This window comes from Callospermophilus lateralis, chromosome 11, assembly GCF_048772815.1.
Source record: "Callospermophilus lateralis isolate mCalLat2 chromosome 11, mCalLat2.hap1, whole genome shotgun sequence".
Classification (NCBI taxonomy): domain Eukaryota; kingdom Metazoa; phylum Chordata; class Mammalia; order Rodentia; family Sciuridae; genus Callospermophilus; species Callospermophilus lateralis.
Genome location: NC_135315.1, coordinates 93,939,584 through 93,960,469, shown reverse-complemented (window position 1 = coordinate 93,960,469; position 20,886 = coordinate 93,939,584). Strand labels below are relative to the sequence as shown.

The window sequence follows — 20,886 nt, the reverse complement described above, 5'->3', positions numbered from 1 at the left end:
AGTCATAATGATAAACTAGTAGCTGTTCAGCTTCAGTTGAGATGGACTCACTCATTCCTTGCAGAATTTTTGTTTTGTTTTAATTCAGGTTTTTAATAGATGCATTATTTTCGAAAATGTTAAAATTTCTGTATTCTGATGTTCTTTTGGAAAAATCAGAGGACATGGAAATCATAAGTCCCCTTTTTTCTACCCAGTAATCATCAGTTGGAGCTGAGGAGAATTTTCTCCAGTGCTTGCTAACTTGCTACCCTTCGCCACAGGGCAAATGCACCTGAAAATCCCAAGAATTTTCATCACAGTACATTAGCTCCCAACGAACCTCCCCCCATACAAATATAAAACAGATCCAATTTGTTTTCTTTCCATCATTAAACCCTCGTAGGGCATTCTAGTAGACCCTCTGGCTTCAGAGAAAGGCTTTTTAACAGATACTGTTGTAATCCCAAGGCCTCCTACACCAAGAAGAAAGAGTAAGGCCCTTTAGAAAGAAAAACAAATGGCCTTTATTTCTAAAAAAAAAAAAAAAAAAAAACTAAAATAAAATAACCCACAACATTTGATGAAAGAAACTACAAGAATAATTAGAGTCCACCAGGAAATTAAAAGAAAAAGAAAGAAAAAACAGATGCGTATTTTTGTTTACTTAAATAGTTTTGTTTGTGACATAAAATCAGGGCTTTTTGCTGCTGCATTTTCTTCCCTCCCACCAGAACTTTTCAAAACACAAAGTGTGTGCCAACAAGGCTTCAGTTAAGAAAGGTGATGAGGAGAGCCAGCTCTTAGCTCGGGGCAGATTACTTTATGTAGCTTAATCCAGTTCCTTCTGTTAAATACCCGAATTTATCGAGAATCTGCAAGGATTTATGACCGTAACAAACACATCATATTTTTGACTTTGTCATTCAAACCAGCCTGGCAACTTTGATATTTCCTAGTGAAAGAAGAGATCGAATCCAAGTAAGAACTCTGAAAAAGGGAAAAGGAATTTTATTCCCATAATTTGATTGATTACTTCCTACTCTGAACACCCAAGAGAGAAAAAGAAAACTTTTTCCTGTCTGTACTTGGATTTCTCCCACTAATCTTTTACAAGCAGGCAACAACCATAAAACACAAATTACTTACAAGGATCCAAAGGCCAATCATGCTAGCTGGGTTGCAAAATCTATATGCATCAAAATATTGAGGAAAACATCTGAGATGAAAAACAGAAATCTAAAGATGAATAGACCCCTGATATGACTCCATTCAATGCTTTAATTCACCAGTTCTGGGAGAAGAAAAAGATAATGCTGTAACTGATTTCACTCAAGGAATATGTGTATCATTGTTGCAAAGCCTCCAAAACTTTTATATATATATATAAAGTCAGGGCACACAAAGTTTTTTCCCATGTATAGTCTCTTTGGTCTTTTAAGTTTTGCCAAAGCACCCCTGCTTCTTTATATGTAAAAATTGATCCTTATCACTAAGATACCTACTCTGTCCAACATGCTATGGGTTTGCATTTCTGTCTCACTGGAACTAAAGGATATCAACAGCCATTTCTTCAGGGACAGCCTGGTCACTTTAGTAAGGGCTTGGTGCTAATAATGACCAGCTGTCAGGAAATCATTTAGATAAAAGTTATCAATAACAAAAGCAATGAAGATAGGATAGTTCTTGGGGGCTGTGCCCTGCTTGGAGGGATTAACATATCTAAAGGATAAAAATTGACATTTTTTGTCACTTTAGAGATATATAAAGAATGAGAAAGACAGTACTTAGCCTGGAGAATGTTCACTGGGTTATCCCTGCAAGTGCAGAAGGGACCACAGACCACTTGGTGAGACCAAGCCCATCAATTCACCTTGCCCAGTTACAGGAGCCATAAGCATCCTGCTGATTTTACTTCTTAACAATATTTTGGCTTCTTCCTGAAACAGTTTAGAAGTTGCTCATTTGGTCTACTGAAGAGGTCTCTGTAGCAGTTACTTCAACTTTTAATGAATCAGTAAAACAATTTTGACAACAAAACAAAAATAAGATTTCTCTGGTGGGCCCAACAGGATGAGTTCTGTGATCAGATTAGAGAAAAAAAATGTTGACAAAAACCAGGTGACTTTGGTTATGCCACATAATAGGCCAATAAACTAATGTGGATCTTTAAACTGTTTTTAAAATTCACCTTTTTAAACTGAATTTTGATGTGTTGCCCAATTTTCTAATGGAAGGTCAAAGATCAGGGTCAAATGTATCCTAATCAACTCTCCAGCATGGGACAGCCTTTCAAAGGCCACTCTGTTTGTGGACGCTGATGGCTTGCTATTTGGGGAGGAACTATATATGGGAAATTCTGTCAAAGAACATCATAGAATATTCCTCTAGGGAAGTACTGCCATTTCCCAAGTGGGTGGCTCTGGATTCAGCACCAATTGTATGAGTTTTTTAATTCTTTGACTTTGGGATTTTACTTCACCATTCTGAGCCTCTGTTTTCTGATATATAAAATGCAGAAAATGATAGAACTCTTTAAAAATATTTAATACGACTAATAATATCATTCAGCAGATCATTCAGCTTCATTGAGTGCTTAGTGAGGGCTCAACATATTTAGTTATTGTCACTTTTCACCTAAAATGATGGATTTTATCAGATATACATTACAGGGTTCAAGTATTTTGCTATTCTAAAACTGATTCAAAGGGTACAAAGAACAGCATATACCCACTAGAATGATGAAAGAAACTATAAGTGGAGAAAAGTATTAAATCACAGAAATTATTTTTTATCTAAATAAGCATTTGTAGCCAATGCCTTGCATAAAAGTGGTTTATAAAATTGATTCAATAAAGATAAGTGAATCATCTAATACAAGAAAATACTGTTAGCTTCCTGGAGTCTCTAGATGGAGCGGGTGTTATTTTGCTTAAGTGAAAATATAATGTGGAGAAAACTATTCTTACAGTTGTTATAAATATTAAAGGGGAAATGTTTGGAGGGAGATTTTCATTTCTCTGCTAACCCAAAAGCCCCACAACACACCCTTGTGTTTAAAAACAGAAGGAGAAATTGCTAGCGTGGCACCTAGAGAGGGGACTTGGAGTCTGGCATAGCTGTAGGATGCTCAAGACCTGGTCCTGCAAGCTCTGGAGTTTGGACTCTCTCTTCTTCCCTCTCTACTGAACACCATAATTGCTCTAGGTCTGTTTTGTTCCTGCATCTGGTCCATAAGCCACAGTACTTAAGTCAAGGGTTTAAAAACCAAGTCTGGGAAGTAGACAGAATGCTTAAGTAGGTTTGGAAAAATCTCGATCATGATGTCACCTTAGCCTTAAGGAACATCCACAGCCCTGGTTCCAGGTTTTCACTGCAAAAACCAGCTTCCCAAATTCATTTTTCCTCTGACCCCTACTTGGGCCCTTTTGGTTCTCAAAGATCTTCCATTTACAGGAAAGGTTTTGCTCTCCATCACTGGAGGGAATCAATCAGAGATGGAGTTCTTTTATACCTTCTTCATTTTACATTTACCAATCATCTCAGAGGAAGAAAGGAAAAAAAAAGCAAATTTCTCTATGCCTGTTTCAAGGATATGAGAATGAATAGGTGGGGAAGCCACCAGCCAGGTTTATTATGCAATTAGCTCTGAGGGAAGAATCAGCATGTCTGGAAGCAACAGGTGCTTCAAGGAGGTAGGCCAGCAGGCCCATCCCAGGAGTCTTCCCAAGGAAAGCAGGAACACAGAATGAAGGAAATTAGCACAGAGTATTTCAGCATGAGCCTGCCTTCTTTGAGGCTGGTTAGGCTCTTCCTTTACTGTTGTTACTTTTGGTTTTAGAATTAATTTACATATTAAAATTGCAAAAAAAAAAAAGCACAGAGAATTTCCCTATACCAGTCACCCAGACTCCCTTAAGGTGAGATCATCTTATACTACCTTGGGTACAAATATGATGATCCAAACAAAGACATTTAGCTTAGTACAGTAGGAGGGCATGTTCCAAGGCCCCAGTAAATACCTGAAACTACAGATGTTATTGAGCCCTTATATTTTTTCCTACACATATATACACAAATTTAATGCTGTTCCCATCGTAACTAAGAACTTATCCCACCCTGTAGCTATAACTCGTTTATTTTGAGCAACCGACACACTGATGCAAATTTCCTTTTTCTTCTTCACAATTTCAAAGGTAGAAGCCTCATTCTTGCCATATCACTTAGCAGACTCCATATCTGATATTTCCCCTGTTAAATTGAGAATGTTCACCTTTTCACTTAAAGAAAGCACTTTGTGGCTTCTCTTTAGTACACACATAGCATCACTACTCCTATATGTTGAGAACTTTAGGTACATGAAAGGTTACTTAAACACAAACACTATGAGACCACAACAATGGAGCTAGAAAGTGAGGTAACTAAAAGTAACTAACAGGCAGGTAGTGTATACAGCATGGATATGCTAGACAAGGGACTGAGTCCCAATCTAGTGGGACAGTGTGAGTAGCATCTCAGAAAGGCAGGAAATTTAAAACTTACGAATTGTTTATTGCTGTAATTTTCCACTTAATATTCTCAAGTCTGTGGTTGACCACAGGTAACTGAAACCTCAGAGAGTAAAACCTTGGATAAGAGAGGGGGGGACTACTGTCTAATACTGTTAACTAAACTACACACATCTTTCATATTTTCCCCCCTTTTTCCCCCCACAAATGCCTAAGTTCTTTTTTTTTCATTGTTGTTGTTTAAGAATCCAATCAGGGGTTATCCCTATATTTATTTACTCATATTAATGAGTCACCTTTGTTTCTTCTCATCTGAGAGAGTTTATCAGTTTTAACTTGCTTTGCATGATCATGAAGCTTTTGAAGCGTACTGCTGAGGTACTTTGTAGAATGTTCCTCAATTTGGGTTTGTCCAATGTTTTCCTCATGGTCAGACTGGATTTATGGATGTGGGGGAAGAGTAGTCCACAGAGAGGAAGCATCATTCTCTCTGGATTACACCAGGGAAACATGACCTCAACATAACCAGGGATATTAACCTTGGTCACTTGATTAAGGGGGTGTCTGCCAGGTTTCCCCCAATGTAATGTTTCTATTCATCTCTTTCCTCCTGTCCTCGACTTAACCTAACCATCACCCTGCCTCCCAACCTACTATCCTTAGTCCCGGGACTGCAAGCTTAGAAATTCCCTGCTGTGGAACTGCTAGAGCACTGTCCCCTGAGAAGCTGTCTCCTTGTGCAAAGGGCAGGATTATTCCACAGGGTATCTCAGGTGCATTAAGGGTTAAAAAGGCTTCTGTTTGCTGCCTGTTAGGAAACAGGGGACCCTCCTCCAGAGCCTGTACCACACAGGGGAAGGAATAAGTCTGCATTAGTGATGTTGAAATAAAATCATCTGGAAGTATTTTCATATGAAGCCGGCTATCAGAAACAGAGGCAAAACACACTAACAAAAGTAATCTGGGGCATATGGCATTCCTTTCCGCCAAACATATTTCTAATATAAATCCTCTAATCATTTATATCTTGGTTTTCAGTTTTATTGTCAAGTCAAGTATCTTTTCTTTCTTTCCAAATAATAAACTCCCTTCCTAACGGACATGAACTATCCTTGTGTGAAAGAGGCAAAGTACAAGCTCAGAGTGCTAGGAAAATAGACTTGCTATGGGTACTACCAGAACAGTTTGTTTTGTTTCTTTCTTCTTCTTTTAAATGAGACTGCAAATACACCCTGATGGAGATGAAGTTTTCCAATTTCTCCCTCTGGGGAGTCCGTGTGTGTGTGTGTGTGTGTGTGTGTGTGTGTGTGTGTGTGTTTGGGGGGGGTCTTTGATGCTCCCCCTACCACTAGGTGGCACTACACATCACATTCAAATTAAGCTGCTCTCTGTGAACAAGATTTTGTTTATAACCTTGCAAGTTTTTCTCTAATGGCAAGGATTTAATGCATTCTTAATAATCATTTCCCCTTTCCTTTTTCAAATTTACTGTTACCAGACAACTTCTGAAATGAGCCAAATCTGAACTCTGGAATATAGTACTCAAGTGATCTTAGGATCATTGTAAATTTTCACTGAGCATGAATAGTTTTGAGAAATAAAAAAAAAATTCAAGGGTCACATCATTACAGGCAAGAATTTGGAGAGATTCTTTGATTTGCTGAACTCAGCATTTGCCTCAAATCTAAATTTTGGCTTCACATAACCTAAATTTTGGCTTCACGTAAGTGTGTTTGTTAACTATCTTCATATACTCCCCAAGAGATTTTAAAACTGTATCAAATTAGCAAAGAATTTAAACTGCTGACAAATATTTCAAGACATTCTTAGAATGACAAAGACTAGGGAGCTAAGATATTACTTTGTGCAGTTTCCTCCAATTACATATAAAAGTCATATATTTAATACAATCTATTTTCGCAATTATGTAAGCAAGAAACAAATTTCTAAAAGCTTAGGGTCTCATGTCATTGGGAAGCATAGATCAAGCCATGGTGCTTTTTTATCAGCCGAGTTATTATTACTTCATGGTGGAAGATTTCCCCCTAAGGAAAAGAACTAAGAATATCAAGTTCCTGAATGGGCCTAACAATTTGACCGATGGTAATTGTAATTTGTGATTGTTCAAATTCATTCCAAATAGATCTATGAGGCCCCTTGTGTGTTTTTTATATCAGGAAGGTTTGTTTGCTCTGAGACTAACACTCTTCTCCTCATTATGTGAGCATCTGGTCTATGTAAGTTTAGTCCCTGTTGTCATTAATTGCACAGGCTTATTTTATTCCCATGACCCCTCCAAAATACAGACTTGGCACTTATTCTTCCTTGGCCAATCAAGATTTATTTATATGAGACAAATATTTTGGCCAGAGTGTTTTCTTTTTGAGGGGAAGGCAGGAGAACACAATGCTATAGTGAGCTTCTACCCAAAGATGCCTATGCTTTCATATAAAGTATATTGGTATACCATAAACCTCATCATAATAAGGGAATGTACACTCACACAAGGTATTCCAATTCTGAGATTCACCAAAAATGTCTTTAAAGCTAGTTCCATATCCATGATGTCTGATATTGCTTAGAAGTTCCCCAACCAATTCATGACTTTACTCTTAAAAATTCCATTACATTTTACCTACCTTCTAGGTATTTTTTTGTTTTGCACACACATGCATGTGCGTGAGGGCATGCGTGTGCACACACATGCATGCACACAGGAACTAGGCTGATTGACTTGCATTCCATCACTACTGGGGATGAGCCCAGAGTTGAGGTGGAAAAAATGACAACATTTTGACACATCAACCTCTTGCTGGGTTGCAAGTGTCTAGTCACTAAGAGATTCTGAGAACTACATGCAAGAAAGAAGTTATACCCTCTTCTTCCATGAGCATGGATGTGAAACTGAGGGTCTAAAGCAATTTCTTCCTACCCTGTTCCCAGCTGTTAGCCTCTCCCAATGTTCTTCCCTTGCTCTAAGGTCAGCGCCTTAGGACTTCAGTCCATATGGCCTTGCATGGGTGGCCAGCCCTGCAGCTCCCTTGGCTCCAATTTCATTTCAAACCCTTCACACAGAAGGGCTCTCGGATCAGGAGGGTGGGAAACTGCACATGGAGGTACTCTGCAGCTGCTCCCAGCTGCTACAAAATGCCGATTTCTCCTTATAGGAATTGAAAGTGCCTCTGCTCAATTTGTCTCTCCAATGGCCTCGAAAAATAAGGCCATGATCACTAGAGACCATAAGATTTCAAATTTTGATGAAGTCAAGGGAGTACTAACTTCATACTCTAAGCTGAGTAATCTTTGATCTTCCTATACACTGTAAAGTGCTTCTAGTGATATTCTTCTCTGCTGAAATTGTTCAGACTTATCAAAGAAATGAAAATATACGAAGTAGACATGCCAGAATAAGAAACTCATGAGTACTTCCTATCTTATACCAAAATAAGAGACTAACGGGTCATAAAGTCTACTTATATATGAGCTTATATGTACATAGACACACAGACAGATAGAAAGACAGACTCATAGTAGGATTTTTGCATTTGCAGGTTCCTAATTCACAGATTCATAATTACAGATAAAAAATATTCAGAAACTAAGCCAGGCAGTAGTGGCACATTCCTGTAATCCCAGCTATTCAGAAGGCTGAGGCAGGAGGATCATGAGTCTTAGGCCAGCCTGGGGAACATAGCAAGACCCTACTTCAAAAGACAAAACAGAAAACAAAACAAAGTCTCAGAAAAATATTCTTAACTGTTCCAAACATATACAGATGTTTTTCTTGTCATTATTCCCTAAACAATACAGTATAACAGTTGACTGTTACAACATCTTTACATTGCATTTGATCTTTTAAGTATTCTAGAAATAATTTGAAGTAGCATGTACATAGGTTATAACAAAGTATCATGCCATTTATAAGGTACTTGAAAATCTGAGTTTGGTATACATAGCGGGTCATGGAAAAATCCCCCACAGTGTGCCTATGTGTGTGGGGAGGTATATACACATTTAGATGGATATATATATATATATATATATATATATATATATATATATATATATATATATCTTTTAACTACTTTATAAGTAAAAAGTGTCTATTATCTTAGGATTAAAAAACATACCTTTTAGTTGGTGCAGGTATAAATAAGTAGAGAAGAAATTCTTGTTCTTAAAGTAAGCTCACATGCTCTGGAACTACAGTAGAGGCAATTGGTCTAGACCTCTAGGAAAGATCTTGACATTTTTTAAATGAATTAAATAATTTTCCACTTTCCTTTGTGAACCCACCACACATACAATGGAAATGGAGACTATTCATTGCAATAGGATTGCTTTCCCATGACATGCAAGCCACAGACATTTGTTGTACTGATATCATAGTCTGCTAAATTAAGTAATGAGGAATGTTTTTTAAACCCTATCAGAGTGGAGTTTCATATCCAGTGAACTCCACTGAAGTGTCCTAATTATTATTAACAAAGTCCTACACATATAAAAGTTTGCCAGGAGATTTTTTTAGGATATTAAAACATTTTAAATCAATAAGAATAATTTTTTTCTTTGGAGATCTCACCTAACAGACTCATTTTCTTTGTTTTTAATACAAAACAAAGAGCTGATGACTCGACTCTAGAGATGCAGTTTACAAATAATTTTATTCTCTTCTGAGTGACGGAAATTTATTGGAACATCTCCGTAACAGGCATTTCTAACTTTCAAACTCCTTCTCCAAGAGCTTTTCTTCAAACTTCCTAATAGCAGTGTCTCCTTATGAGAACAGTAGGGGCCGCTGCCACAGCAAACTATTATGGCAACATGAGAGATTCCACTGAGCAAAAAAAAAAAAAAAAAAACACAAGGATTCTCCCAAGTCAGTGAGTGCCTAAAAATATTTTTTTAGATATTTTTCTTTTCCATCATTAACTTTAGGGAGCAATATTGGGATTTTTCTTTCTGTTTGTGTGAATGTGTACATGTGTGGTCTTTAGGGTGAGTAGAAGTCCTATATTGCAAACTTGGGGCAACTCAGGAAGGACTAACTGAATACCCTATTCTGGAATATTAGTTAAATATAAGTGGTGAGAATGCATTTACTAGTTAAGAGACATTCTGTGTGGTACTTTTTTAAAAAAAAATATAGCTAAATCTTCAGTCTTTCTTACAAACATTACACTCCAAGTTCAGAGCCAAGATGAAAGAGAACTATGGGGAAATTTCATTAAATAATCACATAATCCAGGCTCCATAGGTTTTTTTTTTAATAAAAGTTTTCTATGTAATTGAGTTAAGCTTAAATTTATGCATTCAATAAAAAAAGTTGCAAATGGTAAAACAAAGATATTGCTCCAACACTTGGAAAATTAAATTCACCAAACCATGAAGTCTACTGTGCAGTTATTTTTGTAACCACCATAAATTGTTTTATAGAACTCTTCTGCCGGCATAAACAATCCAAGCAGAGATTTTCTTTACAGCATGCATCCAGTTTCCAAAGGAGAGGCCTCAAAGTTTATGACTCTTTTTCTTTTCTTTCTTACTATCTCTTTCTTTCTTTTTTCTTTAATACTTGTGTTTCTAGTTACCTTGAAACCTTCCTGTCTTACATTTGTTCAAAAAGTTCTACAGAAAATAAGATCCAGGTCTGTAGATATACTGTGTCCTCAAATACTCATTGCTGGAGTGAGAAGAAACAATCCTACTTTGTGGAAATAAAGTTTATATGGTAAAACAAAAATAAAGGGGTTTAGTACTAAATATTTCACCATATTTAATAGCACCTCAGAGCCCAATGTTGGATTAGATGGTTCAGACTGTCCGCTTGAAATGTGTTCCCTTCTAGAACTGTACGAACCCAAATTCAATGCACGCTGCTACAGATAAGAGTTTTAGGGGTCTTTATTCACTCTTTCTTGTGTCCTTGATGAAAAAAACAGAGCTGCCTTTGTGCTAAAAGAAGGACCTGTTGTTTCCAGATTCAACAGGTCATTTTTATAAGAACTTCCCAGAGGATATAACATAAATGACAGAAACACAAGGGGATAGTTTTAAGTGGCCGATGATTTTAAATGATATATATTCTATATTAAGGGAAGGTTGTTTGTTTTTCTTTCCAACAAATGGAAAGTTACTCTTTTAAAAGCATTCAATGTTTGGATATGATTTTTAGGACCAAACCTTTCCTCGTGAGCTAAATTACTATAAATTCGGCTTTTGAAATCAATCTGAGGGTGTGCTTGACCCCTCAAGTAAATAAACTTGTCAAATTATGTCCATTTCTGTTTGGTGAATGAATGGTTAATTGAGCAGACTTTTGGAGTATATGTAAATTGTGTTGTAACTCTTGATAATATTGTTTCAGTTAAAATAACAAGAATGAATATTTTATGAACACAATAAACTTTATAAAGTAAAAGTTGTAGTCCCATAATTTCTCCTTGTACTCGGAGGGAAGAAAAAAAAAGTCAATATTTTATGGCAAACAAAATCCAGGTAACACTACAATTTATGAGTTTGGCCAATTCCTTTATTAAAGGTGGCTGAAATTTGTAGAGTTTGACAAATTGAACATTAATGTCTAAATGAGACTTATTTCCTAAACTGTATTCTCAGAGTTTTCCACAATGTACTTTTTTACTTTTCATACCCTCCCCTACCTTTTAAAATTAGCTACCTTATTTGTAAAAAAGGATTGCTAGAAGCTGCTTAGAAAACTTTTTGCTAGTCCAGAGACAAAAGTTCCTTTTCCCTATAAATATCAAAAGCCCTTTACCGAACTCACTTCCTCGCCCCAAACAAAAGTGATTACCAAGGAAGCTTCTTTAAAACATGGTGACTGGTTGCTGGCACTTGCTGAGACTTAGATTATCCAAACTATGTCCACTCTCTGCCACTTGCACTGTGTTTCTATATGACTTACCACCTAGGATAATTATCTGGCAAAGCGTCAAGGTAAATAAATACCTGATGATAAGGATTGTGTTAGCCAAAGGGAATTGCCCAAAAGATAAAGAAGAAATAAAAACAGATTTCCTTGGGAGAGGTAACTTAGTAATGGTGAACAGGTTTCTAACTATGGGGCTTGGGAGGCAGTGGGGGGAGGTTCCCCCACCCCCTTTAGCTAAGTAAGCGCATACTTTCACAGGGCAGGAGAAAGGGATGAGACTGGTTTTGGAGAAAGGGAATCCCAAGTTCCAAAATTATTAAGACAAAAGTTTCCCTCCCACTCGCTCTCTCCTTCAACACCCACCTCCCCGCTCCCCCAGAAGAGAAGGTACTTTGAGGAATGGGTTTCATTTCCTCAACTTAGAGACGGGTTTGCCTTCGGCAAGAAGCGGGGAGGGAAATGTACTAGGTTCCAAAGGCTCTCCGGAGTCTCCACCAGCCCTGCACCCCTGCGCTCTGACTCTCCCAGCCAGGGCCTGCGCCCGCTCACCGATACCAAGCGAGTCTCTTGTGGTAGCTGTGATCGAAGAAGTGGGGTTCCGCGCCCACAGCGCCCACGTCGGGGTGTATGCGCAGGAACTCCAGCAGAGCCCGTGTGCAGCCCTTCTTCACGCCGATGATGATGGCCTGCGGCAGCTGCTTGCTGCCTTAGTCCAAAAGTAGAGCCAAGGTCCCCGGCGGAGCCTCCGCCACGCTGCTTCCCGCCCCTGAACCTCCGGGACTGGCGGCCAGGCCAGGGGTCTCCTCTACCCAGGTTGCCTCATCGTCGCCTTCGTCTCGCGGCAAGGGAGGACGGCGTCTCCGCCACTGCTGCAGTTGCAGGAGACGCTTTCTGTGCGCCACCGCGGGCCACACCGCTAGCTCCCTCGGGCCTCCGGCCAGGACGCCGCGACCTGGGGCCCGCCTCCTCGCCGCCGACCGACAGCCCCACGACCCCCAGGGTCTGGCAGCACTCGGCCAAGCAGTAAAAGACGTAAAGGGACGTGAGCAGGGAGCAGAGCATCAGTAAGAACTTCCGGAAGATGCTGCGGAAGATGCTGCGGGACAACGGCTCGATGGAGGTGGGGTGGGCGCCGGCTATGCCCGGAGGGGCTATCCTAGCAGGAGGCGACTTGGGGCAGCGCGCGGGCCATGCTAGGCCGGTACTCCGCCAGGTGCCATGACATCCCCTAGGCTGGCAAGCGCTCTGGACCCAGGCCACATAGGCTGTGCGCCCCTGCGGCGGTGCGAGCTACCCTGGGAGGCGGCAGCCGGGCTCCTCCAGGGAACCGAGCGCCACGAGCCCTGAGCGGGATCCCTGCCTCCAGTCGAAGGGGAGAAGAGGGGGGACCGATGCCGTGCTTAAGAAAACATCGTCTTAGGTCTTAAACTCGCTTAAGTCCTGAGGCTTGGGGGCAGCGCTCACGCCCCAGTTCCCTAAGAGTCGCTGGGATAGTGGCGAAGAAGAGCGACTCAGCCAGGATCCTGAGCGTCCTCTCCCGCGGATCTCCCTCAGAGGTCGTGCATTCTGGGTTTGGTCCCCGTAGAAGGGACGCGCGGCTCCAGGGCCCCTGAGCTGCGTGCACTCCAGACAGCGTAGAGCAACAGTGCCCCAGACCCTGCTTCCTCTAGTCTCCTTGCCCGACTGGGCGCGCCCTCTAGGTCTGGGCTCGGATCCTTCTGGTGCGAGGTGCCCCCTAGTCCCTCTGTCCGAGTGTGACCCAGAAGGCCTACGCCCCAAGGCGGTCCACCCAGCTTGGTGCGCTCCAGGAGGCTGCAAACTGTTCTTGGGCCCCACCTGTGAGCCGCGTGGCGCAGGCTGGCTGCGCGGGACCTGTCAGCTGCTGCGGTCCCAGTTCTCGCAGGCGCTTCCCTGCCGCCTCCCAGGCTGCTGCAGCCACACGTGGGGCGCGGAGGGCAGCAAACTTGGCGGTGACGTCAACGGCCCGGGTGGGACCAGCCCCTGGACCAGCGCGCTGGGGCGCAGACCGCGGCGTAGGGCTGGGCCAGTCGGGCGGGCGGGGTGAGATGGAGAAAAGGTGGCGCGGGCTCCACAGCGGCGGCCCAATGGCACTGAAGAGGGTGGGGGCGATAGGGGAGACGCCCCTTCCTCACTGATCCAACTCACTCCCAATTGTCTTGCCCCTTTCCAGACAGCGGAACTGGGGGCTGCCGGGACTCCAGGATTGTCTGACTGACAGCTAGAGCCATTCCTATCCCTAGGGCCTGCCTTCCACCCAGAGAGCCGCTCGCTCGTTTAGGGGTTGCCAAACCTTTCCAACTCTGCTCAGAACTTTGCACCCTTGATCCTTTCCAGATTCCCGGCGTTCTGCCTCCCTCCTGCTTCTGCTTCCACATACATCGGTCAACCCCTTACCCCTTCCCATTGCCTTGATCCTTCTATCTCCTGAACCTTTGGAAGTTTTGTTTCAGTGGTGCCCAGTATCATGCTGCACGCCACGTCCCCATTTGTCTGGGGCAAACTGAATTTATCGCAACCGCTGTCCTTTGCGGACCCTTGAACGAAGTCATTTCTTCTTGCAGAATATATATATATATATTCCCTTGAATTTATTTAGAATGATCCAGGATCCTTCAGAGCCTAGAAAGTGAACCAGTAAATAAATCAAAGACAGAAATTAAAGATTAAAAAAAAAAATCAGCTCTGATTCCAAATCCATATGCCTAGTTTTTTTTTTTTTTTTTTTATGAAATGTCTTTTAGTTAATGTTGTGTGTATGTGTTTCTGTGTGTGCGCGAGCGCTCGTGTGCTTCAAGGGGTTAAATGCCCTTTCATAAACAGAGATTTCCTCTTTCTCTTGCCTTCCCTGACCCGATATCCTATATCCTCCTCACTCCCCAGAGAGCAGGTCTGAAAAGGATACCTACCGCCTTGCTGTTTAATGGCGGGAGGTGGCGGGTGGAACCCGCATGGGATGGGGTTTTTGTTCCATTCCTATTTGTTCCTTTTTTTCTAAGCTTCCTTGTCTCCCCAGGACACTTCGCAATATGGGTGGTGGCCTGGAAGCTTCATTCCAATCCCTCTAAATTGTGGAGGCAGTTTTCTGTAGAGGCCACAGCTGCAACACTACCCAGGTGTAAGGAAATTCATTAGGAATTCCTGTTGCCCAGTGTTGGGGCTTGATGGCTTTTCCCTCATTTTACTTCCTATATTCTACTTGGCTATGGAAGTGGAAGTCGCCTTTAAAGGGGAAACCTAACTCGGGGCTTGGATGGAAAGGATGTATTTGTTCCCTGCTAGAAAAGTACTCACTGCTGGATATGGTTTTTATGTATAAACTACCATCCCACCATCAATGATTACATTCTGATGTTATAGACCTTTGGACTTTTACGAGAATGAACAGCAAATCCTGCAAACTTTAATATCCTCTTGTGTCCTAAAATTGGATATTGACAAACCAGTTGAGATTTAATACCAGCTTTAAGTTTAATACATTCCCAAACTTTTCTCCAGTTATTTGAGCCTGATTTGCTAAAGGAAGAAAACCAAGACCATCTTAAATTAAAAGCGTGCAATTCCATACATGCTTACAAACATGGCTGGGTTTCCTCATCTGGAAAATGTTGGGCTCAAAGTTTGTTTGTAGCTCCAATGTGATCTGATATGGTGTGTTCCTGCTTTCTCATTGTAAGCGTGAGTATTTCTTTTATGTGGGTATTAAAGACTCATACTGGGCTGGAAATATGATTCTCACCACCCCTCACACATCTAAGGCAGCTCTGTGAATTATAAGTCACAAATATGTGCCATGTAGGTAACTTAAAAATTTTGACTGAATTTTGTAATCTAAAAAGCAAGTAAAAGGGAACAGGTAAAACTACTTCTCATCTCTAAATGTGTGATTTTAACATGTAGTCAGTACAAAAATTATTAGGTCATTTATGTTCTGCTGTGGTTTGAAAGTCCCCTCCAAACCTCATATTAAAATTTAATTACAGGAGCTGGGATTGTAGTTCAGTGGTTGAGCACTTGCCTCTCATGCATGAGGCACTGGATTCGATCCTCAGCGTCACATAAGAATAAAATAAAGATATTGTGTCCACCCAAAACTAAAAAATAAATATTTAAAAAAATGTAATTGCCATCATGACAGTATTAAGAGGTAGGAATCTTAAGAGATGACTAGGTTATGGGGACTCTCCCTTCACAAATGAATTAAGGCTTTACTTGCCATCCCTTCTACCTTTTGCCCTGGCATGATTCAGCATGAATGTTCTTGCCAGATGCCAGCCCTTTGCTCTTGGACTTACAAGCCTCCAGAAGAATGCTCCAAATAAGTTTTCATTATTTATTATTTACCCAATCTGTGATATTCTGTCATAGCAGCAGAAAACAGACTAATACTCATTCATTTTTTTTCCATCATAAGTCTTTGGAATCCAATGTATTTTATATTTCCAGAACATCTTGATTGGATCTGGCCACCACATTTCAAATGTTACATACATACAGGGGGCCAGTGGCTACTCTGGTAGAACACAAAGATGAAGATGTTGTTTTGGTGGCAGGAGTATATGTGTTGGGTTCTCATTAGAAGTCAGACAACACATTTAAATTAAGCTAATTTATGGAGAGTTTATTGACAAAAATAAAAATAAAAATGTTTACAAAGGAGTAGCAAAGACAGAGTCTGACTATAATCCTGGTCTAGAAGCAGGGAGCATGTAAAGGCATAAAGGAAAGGAAAGCTAATTGAAACTAGAAGGCGAAAGTCACATAGAAGCAGCATGCTTCACTGTGAGACAGCTTGCTGAAGTCAGTTTCCTAGGGGGAAGAGTCAGGAAAATAAATGTTCTTGACATGACAGTAGGGGATAGGTGGGTGGTGTTGCATCTGATCATGACAAAACCCAAGACGAGGGATTAAAGACTTTCAATCGAATTATGTATTGTCTTACTCCACAGTCTCTTAGAAAAAATGCTTTCTTTCATGTATTCAGAAGTATTGATTAGAATGGAAGCAAGTCAGAGCTAATAATTATTATGGTTCTTTAAAGGGGGGAAAAAATGTCTACCCAAACACCGGAAAGTACAATAGACTTTACCACCCAGTTTCTTCCTGTTTTTCCTTTTCTCTTTGTAATTCCATCTTAAAGCCTATCTCACTCCTCAAAAAAGCATAAAGCTCTCTCTTGGTTGGCTTCTCCTTGATGAAGTAGGTGAGGTTTATATTCAGGGACTTTCAAATTGCCTCTCTGTCCCCTTCTCTACTCCTTAATGTGATGTCCATTCCTGAGATGTCACTCTAAGTCCTCTAAGGCATCTGAATATCAAATCCTTCCCAGCTTGGATATTATGGATCCATTACGCTGTTGTGAAACAGGTTATTTATCTCTTCTTACATCTTACCACATGGGGTTTACATTCTAAAGTAAGGAATATGTTTTAAAATGACTTCCTCCCACCTGCTAAAGTATCAATAAGGCACTTTCATTTAAAAATGACAATTTAATATGTAATATAAAAATTTACAAAGAAAAAAAAATCACTCCCCAAATTTCACTGATCTAAAAACTCAAGTGATAAGCTTAGTTTCCCTTAAATTTCTCATCCCCCACCCCCAGCTCTCTCTCTCTCTCTCTCTCTCTCTCTCCTCTCTCTCTCTCTCTCTCTCTCTCTCTCTATATATATATATATATATATATATATATATATATATATCGATAGTGCTTTCCTGGACTTTTTACCTTCCCTTCCCAGGATATGAGCTGATCTAAGAGACACCTGTTATAGCCCTCCAACACCCCATTTCTTTCCTCTTTCTCCCCCAGTTTCATTCCTACCTCCATCTCCTCTCAAGGCATCACACTAGCTAAACTGATTTGGAAGCCAGAATGCTCAGGAGACCATTTATGTCATATATCCAGGTCAATTTCCTAAAGCATGAGGAGAGGGCAATATGGATCTAGGAGCTCTCAATATGTCCTGTCTGTGGGGAAATATGACTTACAAGAGTTTATCATCTTCATGAGCCAAAACATGTACACACTGCTTAGAATGAACTACCAGATATTTTTGCTCCAAATTCAGTTCTTAGATGTGCCTTTTTCCTTCCTGTCTCAAGGCATGTGGAGTTTCTGCCTAGAATGCACCTCTCTCAACCTGTTCTGTGATTATCAGCTCAAAACTCATCTTCAAGGATGTCTTCCCTGTCCATCTCCTGCTCCTAGTTTGATGAAAGCTCCCAGTACAGATTCTCAGAGAGGGTTCATAATTATATAGATGGATAATTATGTCTATGCCTTCCCCTTTGAATACATGTGCCCCATGGGGCCACAACCATGGCTCATTGATATACCTGGAAGATCTAAGATATTACCTGATGCAAGGAGGTACCCCATAAAGATGTGCTGCATCAAAAGAAGAGATGGAGATGGTGCATTTAGTAGCAAAGAGAAACATACAGAAAGACCCAGAAGATGAGAGGAAGTGGTGTATTGTAAGCAGTTTGTGTTTTGGTGGGAATGGATTATGTAATTGGCCTGGGAAAGAGAAGAAACCAGGAGACTTGTATGATGCTCTTGGGAGTCTGTACTTCTGTTGCAAGTATGTGAACAGGGACATGGCTACATTTGCATCGTCAAGACAACACAGTAGAATTCAAGCTGAATAACCAATTCTCACTAGAGGAGAGCATAGGTGGCAGTCAATTACTCGCTGGCAATTGAAAGGGAGGTTTGGTGGAGATGGCAGATTTTAAAATGGTCCTTGAGGGAATTGGGGGATGGATATTACATATTGTGTCAGAAGCAATAAATACCAAGGTGACATTCCAAAGGAGTAGTTGAAAAGTATTTGTTGGATGTTTGACTATGACTAGACCTTCATATTTTTCTTGTTGTATCTTTAAGTGTTTCTCTTATCTATTAAGGAAGAAGCTTCCTGGGAGCAGAAGTTTGATTTTAGCAGTCTTTTGCATTATATTGTAGCTTCTGTTTCCTGTTGCACATATTTCTTGTTATTTTCTCTAGTTTACACCCATTACTGAAAATGAGGTTACCAGATGAGAAGACATATTTCTTTTTTTTTATTCTCACCCATCATTTCTGATTCCATCAGTCTCTGTCTCTGTCTCTGTCTCTCTCTCTCTCTCTCTCTATCTATCTATCTATCTATCTATCTCAACTTGCATCTTGAGTGACAATCTTGAAGACCATCTTGAGGAACCTCACAAAATTGCCTTGTTTACCTAAAATGTGGGGAGCAAAGGAATACCAAACTTTGTGTCGTAGTTAGGTTGTGTGGGTTTTGCCCACACATTAATCCCAGGGCACATCATTCATGTAGTAGTTGCTTTACTGTGTTTTTGGTTAATATAACTGGATACCCGAGGCTAGGGAATTTACAAAGAAAATACATTTATTTCTTACAGTTCTGGAGACTTAGGAGATCCAAGGTGATGGGAAGATCACCTGGTTAGATAATCTTGCAGGTCAATAGTATCTTGTGGAGTTCTAGGGCAGGTCAACTAGGCATCGCATAGTGAGAAGGGCTCATAAGAAATGGCCAAACTGGTTTTTAAAACAGTCCTCCTCTCATAACCAATGGGCTCCCTTGATAACCTATTAATCCATGAATGGGTTAATACATTCTTGTGGGCCAAACCCTCATGAGCCAATCACCTCCCCAAAGGTCCCAAGTTGAAATGCTATTAACTTGTGACTTTGGTGTTCTATTTCCAACATATGAATTCTGGGGGGAAAACTTCCAAACCATATTATTAGTCATTGCAGATTTGTAATTTATGATGACAATTTTCTGGCAGTAAAATGTTTTGAAGAAGCCGCACCTTAATCTAATTTGTACACTGGTGTCAAGTAGACTCATGTATTATAACACTCTCCCAAATGAGGTTTGTTCCCGACCTGGGGGAGAGGTGCTTTCTACTATATGTACTGGAAGGCAACCTAGAGAGGGGGAGATGAGGGAAAGATTAGCAACTGTAGCTATTACAATGACCATCTCTAATTTTTGTCTTCTCTTTTTCTATTATAAGCACCCACATTTAATTTTTTGGGGGGATGGCGGGTAAATGATTCTCTTACGCATGCTACAAATTCCAGTTTCCCAATAAAGCAAATCTCATCCCTTGGTTTAGGTATCAAAGTAGCCATCTTTATGTCCAGAGGGTTTGATTTAGAAGGTGCAAGAAAATAAAGCCAGGAACAGAGGTTCAGTTGCAAGACTTTTCTGGAATTACTAGAAAAAATGTACCCTTTTCTCTAGAAATGCCAGGCTGAAAGGGTACCAGCAGAGTTGTTACAGGTTGTGCATTCCTCTGATGGAGTCAACACAGGCATGAAGAGGTGAGAGAGAGAGAGAGAGAGAGAGAGAGAGAGAGAGAGAGAGAGAGAGAGAGAGATATTCTAGGAAATGTGGTCTAGGCTGCTGGATTCATATATACTTGGGTGCTTGGAGTTGTATGCATTGATGTTTTGTTAATTGTTGTTTTCAGCATTCATCAGGATGTGAGAGCATCATGTCTGTCTTGATTTTATCAGATTTGGTTCTCTATCCCACCCTACAGGTGTCCTTGCTGGTGGTGGTCTTATAAATGACCTCAGCCAGTATTGCTGTCTGCTCATCAGCTAAGACTCGCCAGGCACCATTTGCTCTCACCTGTCTGACTGTACCTGTTCTCTGGGCACCAGCACACCAGCCTGACCTGGACTGTGGTAACCTAGCCTGACTCCAGAGAGCCTAGCACAAGTGGAGGTAGTTATCCCACCTCTTTATTTACCCTATAATATATTTAACATTCTACTAAATTATTTACTATGAGATCCTTTGCTCTTTGAGATCCAATTCATAATTTGGATTCAAAAATTCATCTGCTTCTTTGGATTATGTGTGTATACCACTCCAATACAGTTTTTAAAACGTTAAGTTATTCATGCATGAAAGCTATTCGCATCTCTGAACTCATTTCAATCACAACAGTGTTAAGATATTAGAAGTCTGAGTCAGTACTTCTTGGAATGTAAAGCTACCTGCTCTCAAAAACTCAGGTGTATTTATAGCTAAACACAAACAGACAAAAAAAATATTAGAGTTCAGGATTTTCAGACCTCAAATACAAGTGCCTAATTTTTATTCTCTGTTCCAGGAATAAAATAAAAAGGGAATGCTTTAGAAAACTTTGAGAACCATATGAGAGATAGATAGGAACAGCTTAAAGTAGACCACCCAGTGCTGAAGCTACAATCCGATGCCAGTCATGAAATCCTACAATCCCAAATGCAATGTTGGCAGAGGGTAAAAAGAGAAAAAGAAAAAAATCTAAATTAACTTACAAAAAAAGAAATGTATAAGTTTGTGATAGATTAGAGCCAACTTTTTCTTCTATCAGATGTAGAGTCTCTGTTTTGATATCAAGCTCCTTGATCCATTTTGAGTTAACTTTTGTGCATTGCGAGAGAAAGGGATTCAGATTCATTTTGTTGCA

At 40.5% G+C, this 20,886-nt stretch overlaps 1 pseudogene; it reads right to left on the bottom strand.

The window, feature by feature from the left end:
* Positions 1-13,628, bottom strand: part of LOC143388754 (heparan sulfate glucosamine 3-O-sulfotransferase 3A1-like) — a 90,127-nt pseudogene extending 76,499 nt beyond the window's left edge.
* Positions 13,629-20,886: the final 7,258 nt, after the last annotated feature.